The sequence below is a fragment of the Phalaenopsis equestris genome, unplaced genomic scaffold, assembly GCF_001263595.1.
Source record: "Phalaenopsis equestris unplaced genomic scaffold, ASM126359v1 Scaffold217828, whole genome shotgun sequence".
In the NCBI taxonomy this organism is placed as follows: Eukaryota; Viridiplantae; Streptophyta; class Magnoliopsida; order Asparagales; family Orchidaceae; genus Phalaenopsis; species Phalaenopsis equestris.
Window position 1 is genome coordinate 74662 of NW_018236312.1, and position 7954 is coordinate 82615.

Here is a 7954-nt window from a genome sequence, read left to right on the forward strand (position 1 = left end):
CAATTGTCATTTTTAGTTGTTTGGTAGTATTTGGTTAAATCAAGCTTAAATGCTATACAAATCATTCTACTAAACAACCTCAAAGTAAGAAATTTATGGTAAAATATAGAAATGAGATTTAAGAAATTATAGAGTTTAGAGTTTTTAATAAAAAAATATAAATTTATAAATTTATTTTTTAATTTTTTTTATATGAAACTCTAGATACTTGTTTAAATTTTTAGCTTATTTATTAGCTTGTTTAAATATTCATTCACTTTTCATAAACAAATCGAGCACAATTCAAGTTCATATATTGAAAATTTTAAACAATTTAAGTTAGAACAATATATAAAAGCTTGACACAAGCTCAAGCCGAACATAAATAACTTATAGTTTTAGTAATTCCAAAGTATAATATTGATGACTCATTACAGCCTTGTTCAAAAACAGAAATAACTTATAGTTTTACTAAGTCCAAACTATAATATTGATGACTCATTACAGCCTTGTTCAAAACAAAATATTGACTTTGATTGAATTTCTCAAAAGCGTACATATATTGGATGTTGGTATCACAAGTCAAGCAAGTTCCGAGCAGGGTGGCTGAATGAAGCTCACTCAGACTTCCTCTGAGCAGAGTTGATAAACTCTATGCAGTCTTCCAACGCCTCAAAGTGATGAGAATCTCTAGGTGGAATGTAGGGAATTGGGCCCGCATCTGAAGGTCCATTCCTGCGGCTGTGGAACACCTCTTGGCTGAGAATAGGCTCAATCTTCTGGCCACACTGGCTTTAACTCGACGGAGAAGTCTAGCCGGCGACGAACTGAAGCAATCGAGACTCTCTTGCTGTAGAGGTTGTGAGTGCTGAAGCCCTCTCTTGCTTCCCTTTATGAGAAGGGTTGGCATGTTGGAGGGAGATGCAGGCTTTTCTTCTAGTTTGGCATGGCATGCATTGGAAGAGAAATATAGGAGGATAGCACAGGTAGTCAAGAGAGGGAGAGATAGGTGTTGGAGGAGATAGGATGTGGGATTGGTGTTTGAATCGACATCTTTGCTTTTTAACTGACTAAAATGAAGTACAAGAAGACCAGCTTTGGCTAGCGTTGAATGCTAAATTGGCTCAACTTGTGCCTAAAATTTTGCAGTGGGCGGTTAACTAGAAGAATGTCTGAGCCGAAGCAACACAGAAAGCAAATTTCGGGTGTTCCGAGAGCCAGGAAAGAGATTAAAGATATGTGAGATAATATAATGCTTCTTCCATCCCACTTTTTTTTTTTTTTCTTTTTTCAGTGTGATTGATTTTTATTTTTTTTATATTTATTTTAATTGAAAAACTCAATCTTCTTCCATCCCTCTTCACAATGATGTCGGCTCTTCCTATCTTTGAATTCATCAAGTGTTGGATTGTTCACCCACAAATTCGAAACGTGAGCTAGGTTTAGACCGTCGTGAGACATGTTAGCTTTACCCTACTGATGATCATGTCACGATTGTAATTCAACATAGTACGAGCGGAACCGTTGATTCACACAATTGGTGTTCACGCTTGGTTGAAAAGCCAATGGCACGAAGCTACCGTGTGTAGGATTATGACTGAACGCAAGTCAAAATTTGCGCTAAAAATGCGGCGTCTGAGCCCATTGTTTGCTCGTCGACCTGTAGTAGTGGCCTCGACCGCCAAGGACACGTGACATGGGTTGGGTCGTGTTAGTCATGTAGACGACAGACACGGACACCCTGAATTGCAGTTCCGAACGAGCGATGGGCAGAATTCTTTACAGACGACTTAAATTCACGACGAGATATTGTGCCTGACAGAGTGGCCTTTGCTACCACGATCCACTGAGATCCATCCGTGAAAGTTCGATGTTTTTGATGAATCCATGGTCAAAATTTAATGATATTGGCAAAGACTCTTTTATTTTTAAACACTTGGCCAAAATTTTGCAGTAGTTGTCAGAGTTTTACCGAAATTCTATTACAAAGGTTTTGTTAAATTTCATGTGTATTATGACTTGGACTTCAATTTCGAGCGAAGAATGACCCATTCCTTATTGGCATACTAAGCCGCTAGAAATTGGACTGCAAATAAAATTTTGTTTGCCATTGTGGGCTTTTAATGTATTTTGCTAAATAGTATTTTACTTTATTGTATTATCGAACAAATCGAATGAATATTTGATAAAAGCAAAGTAATGTAGATGTCTTTGGTATCTGATGAACATTATTGTAGCACTAATATGAGGCAATATAATGTCTAAAAATGAACTTATCATAGCTTAATGTGATTATAACATAAAATACTAGCTTAAATAGTATATAGTAAATTAACATTAGTTTATAAACATGATAGTAAAGTTAAAATCATTCCTTTTTTTAAAAAAAAAAGGCTATCTTAAATAATATTTTTCAATTTCATATGACTTATCTTATCCTCGTAGTTATGAAACTGAACACCTTAAACCTATGTAAGCAATGCTTAATGAATAACTTAAAGAAAAAATGCTATGTTTACATTTTTTATATCAAGTATGACATTTTGATTTATTTGTAACTAGTTTGATCAAATGTTTTATTTATTGGGCTACAATTATATATCCAAAAATTTATAATTAAAGAAGTTTAATTGACTAATAAAAAAAAATTCATTCTATGTACGATCATAACATAAATCAAATGTATATCATAAGCTTAAGAAAAAGAGAAAAATAGATGAAGCTGGCGGCACCTCCCTCCCGCTCATTAGTTTTTGGTTTTTCTATTTTTTTCAAATGTATATCATAACTAGTTTGATCAAATGTTAAAATATGGTGATGTTTTTTTTCTAGTTTTTCTGCCTTGTTTAAGTAGTTTTATGGTTTCCATCTTTGGTTTTTGCTTGTTTTTAGTTTTTCTGGTGTTCCAGGGTTTTTTCAGTTGAATCCCTACTATAGCTCACTATTCCATTGGTTTTTTTGCTCATGACCGCACCTAACCAACCCTTTTCCCCCTCTACTAATGCTTTTAAAGATCCTAAACATGTTTCTTTTGCTGATGTTGTATCCTACAATAGTGGTTTTGGTAGTGGGTCATTGGATAATCTTGTTTTTTCTCCAATGCTACCATGATTCCTATGATGGAAAAAATGATTGCTTCTTAGTGAAAAAACAAGCTGAAAAGGTGGTAAAACCGCCCTCTATTATCATTGAAAATGAAGTGTCCAAGGTAGCTGAATCCTGCAAATTTACACTACTGGGTAAAATCCAATTGGGCCACCCTAAAATGGAACTTATTAGAAAAGCCTTTGATGATCTCAAACTATTTCGTGATTAGAAGGTTGGTTTATTTGATGATAGACATGTAATGATACAACTCCATAAAGAGGAAGACTATGCTAGAATTTTTTTCAAAAAAATATATGTTAATTGACGGAAAGTATATGAAACTGAAATGGTAAACTGAGTTTGTTCCTAGCCAAAAACCCCTCATAGTTCCCATTTGGTTTAGATTTCCTTGCCTAAAACTACACTTATTAAATCACCAAATCTTATTCTTACTTGGAGCTATTTTGAGCAAACCTTTGAAGCTTGATGTCCCAACCTTCAACTTTACAAGGCCATCAGCTGCAAGAATCCTGGTGGAAATGGACATAACCTTAAAATTTTATTTGGAATTGCACACAATGGATTTGGTAACCTGTCATCATAGAACAAAGGCCAAAATATTGAGGGAGTTGTAGAATGTTTGGACACACCTTGGAGAAGTGTTTTAGAGTCCGCCCTAAACTAAAATCTAATGCTCCTATCTACCTTGATGCAATGGAAGATCAAAACTTCACTCAAGAATTAATTAATATGGTACCCACAACAACTACTGATGAAAATCAAATGCCAGAACCTCTATTGAAGGAGAAGAGTAATAATGAATTATTTGAGTTGGAGATAAATACAATTGTTAGGGGGCAGACTTACTGAACAACACCATGTCCAAGGAAATGATTTGGATACAACAAAGGAAAATGTATGCATAAACCGACAACAGGAGGGAGAAGAAGTACCTAATGCAATAGATGGTGACATCACTGTCCCAACTCCCATAGAATATTCTATAATGGAATGTTTGATTGATAACTCCAAGGTGAATGAAAATGCACTCTCTGATATGAGACAACTCATTGAAGCTGATTGGTCTGTGCAGAAGATTAGAAGGAAAAGGAGAGGAAACCTAGAGCTTAGAATCTTATAAGAAGAAAATATCATTATCACTGGGGGGTCCTCATATAATCACAAGACAGATTCCCTCTTTAGACTTACTATAGTAGAAAATCTACACACCATGATTAACCTTATATGCTGAAATATTTGGGGAATAACAAATCCTAGTTCCCTTAATAGACTGAGCAAACTCAACAGGGTTCACGAATTATGGTGTATGCCAATTAGAGAACCAATGGTGTTCATAAATCAAAAATTGATTCTTAAAGAAGTCTATGGGTTCAAACACTATGCAAACACAAATAACAAAATTTGGATTTTTTGTAGAAAAGAAATAACTTGGAATGTTCTTGTAGATCACCCTCAATATGTCCATATTGTATTCAAGTTGAAAGGCTTAACATATTATGCTACTTTTATATATGCAGGCTGTAACTGTTGGGACATAATTGAACTCTGGTAACAATTAACACTGATCGTTACTAATATGCATAATAGCTGGACCCTTTGAGGTGATTTCAATAGTATTGCTAATCCTACTGAAAAGAGAGGAGGCAGCACGATTGATTTAAACAGCATGGTGACATTCTCCAATAATATAAACACTGTTGGACTATTTTATTTAGGTTACCAAGGCTCTCTTTTTACTTGGGAAAGAGGAAAAATCTATGAGTTGTTAGAAAAACTTCTTGTAAATTAGCATTGGATAGAGAATTTTACCTATTATGCAATAAAACATCTTCCTATGACATGATCAGACCATAAACCCCTTTTACTGACCATTTCAACAACAAAAATAATTGTGAAATCTCCTTTTAGATACTTTAATGTTTGGTCAAAACACACTGATTATTAGGAGGTGATGAATAATGCTTGGAATACTAAAATTTTTGTTAGTCACTGGTATAGACTTTGACAACTCCAAAAAATTGTAGCTAAAGTTTTAAGAAAATGGAATTGGGTATGTTTTGGAAATCTCATCCATAAAGTCACTCAAGCTAAACAAAATGTTGTTCTCATAGAAGAAGCTATGAATAGGGAAGGCCACCGAATAGGAACTTCATGAAGCCAATGCCAATTTACTTAATGTCATCAACTAGAAAGAGCAAAAAAGAAAAGCTTATGATACCAGATTTACTGAGGGTGATAGGAACTCCAAATAGTACCATGCTTCTATCAAGTATAGAAGAAAATTTAATGCTCTATTTAAAATTAAGGATAAAAATGGTTGTTGGATTGCTGATCCTCAAAAGATTGCCTCTAGTGCTGTCACTTACTTCCAAAACTTGATGAATCAAACTCATAATGAACATACAATAATTGATTCTGCCCTATTTGAAGAAAATATATCTGTCACAAAACATCTCAAGCTCACTTATTCACCTAATGAAGATGAAATTATGAAGGCCCTTAACTCCATAAATAGTGGTAAGGCTGGGACTGATGGGAAAATTCACTTCTGATTTTTATAAGAAATCATGGTGTATTGTTAAAAAAGGTTATATTAGCTGCACAAAAAATCTTCCTAGGTGAGGACCCACACAAATATTTTACCACCACTACAATTACTCTTATTCTAAAAGAGAAAAGTAAAACAAGCTGAGAAGATTTCTTACCAATCAATCTAGCCCCAATTAGCTTTAAAATAATCATGTGTTTTTTCGGAAGATTTCTTACCAATCAATCTAGCCAATGCCATCACCAAACTGATAAGCAAAATCATGGTTAGTAGGCTTCAACCATACTCGATAGCACTGATTACCCCGACTTAATCAACTTTTTTTAGCAGAAGATGTATTTCAGATAATGTGTTGCTAGCTTAAGAACTACTAATAGATCTAGACAAACCATGCAAAGGTGGAAATTAAATTCTCAAACTAGATCAGATGAAAGCCTATGATATTATTAGTAGGAAGTACATCATTGAGGTGCTCAAAGAAAGGAGTATTCCCAGTGAATTTTGCAAGTTGATTAAAAGGTGGCAATTTAACACAGAGAACACAGTTTTGCTCAATGAAAAAACACATGATTATTTTAAAGCTAATTGGGGCATCTAATAAGGTGACCCTCTATCTCTAACTCTTTTCATCCTAGCTTGTGAATTTTTTTCAAGACTGATCAATCATACACATAACATACACCAATATATCAGATATAAACACAAATTTAATTATTTGGTGAGTCGCTTAGCATATGCAGATGATGTAATAGTTTTTAGAAATGTAAGTAAGCAAGCTGTGAAGAAGACATGGAAAATTCTCATTGAATTTTAGGAGGCTTCTGGTATGTAATTCAACAAAGCAAAGTGTCATATTATAGGCAGTAGCAAGTTGTAGGCTTCTTTAGAATTGTGGATAAGTGACTGCACTAGCTTCAGACAGGTTGATCTTCCTCTAAAATACCTTGGCATACAAATTATTAAAGGAAGGAGAAGACAATCTCATTTTGAAGAGGTAGTTGAGAAGGTAAATTCACTAATTAACTGCTGAACAAACTCATTTCTTTCCAATAGAGGTATACTAACTTTCCTAAAAAGTATTCTCTCCTCATTTCCTCTTTATATTCTGCAAATGCCGAGGATGAAGAAAAGTACACAAAAAATATTAGAAACAAACTTCAACAAATTCCTTTGGGAAGCCCGAAAGAAGCAATTGCATTGGTCCAAATGGAATAAACTATGTAAACCTCCTGGGGCTGATGGTCTAGGTTTTAAATGCTTTTAATGTATCGATCATGTATACTTCTACAAATTATGGATTAAATTAATATTAACAGAATTCTTATGGTCTCATTGTATGCACAACAAGTATTGCAATGATAACCAACTCGTATGGGTGCAAAAAAATAGGAAACTCTAAAACTTGGGCAAGCTGAAATCAGAGAACAAGCAGAAAACTATTTTATTTAGGATGTTGGTGAGGGTAATTGTAATTTCTGTCTTGATAATTGGCTATTGGATAGAAGACTTTATACTCATAATCACACTGACCCTCCATCCAATCTCAAGTTATCTGAATGTTAGAGAAATGATCAATGAGACTAAAATAAACTCAAAACTTTGGTAGATGGAGAGAGGATCAAACAAATTGTTGAAATTCTAATTGACAGAAGTAAAAAAAGACAAAATAGGAACCAAAAATACCAAAAACCAATTTATATCCAAGTACATCTATCAGAAAAACTTTAGCTGGTCGCATGTGGACTGGGGGAAAACATATGACAACTTTATATCTCCATCTTTGTAATTCTCCAAATTCTCTCGAGCTTAAGTTGGATTTTTTTTTAGTGAGTTTACAAATCTTTGGTAAGTGTATCAAGAGCTGAATTAAGGTTTTAACTTTTTGATTTTGATTTGATTAAGATTTGCTAAGATTTTTCTAAGTGCAATTTTTAAATTTTTTGGTAACTGTGCAATTATCAATTTCTTATGTCATTATACCATTTAATTTTTTAATTAAATTAATTAATTATCTTCTTTGATTCATTAAACTTTAACATTAAGATTTCTAAGCCAATTTATACTATTTTAATTAAATTTGGAGACAGTGGCTAGTTGGTAAATTTCTAATTTTTTTAAATCTACCATCCATAGATTTTTTTTAATTTTTAGTTTCCAAAGGTTGAAATTACTATTTTAATTAATAAACTTAGTTATTTTAATTTTTTTTGTTCATATTTTTTCAGACTTTTATTTTAAATTTTTAAAACAATTTTATCAAATAAATGATATTTCCATGGAAAATTAGGGTTTTCAGGCTTGGAGATGTCATCTGTTCTG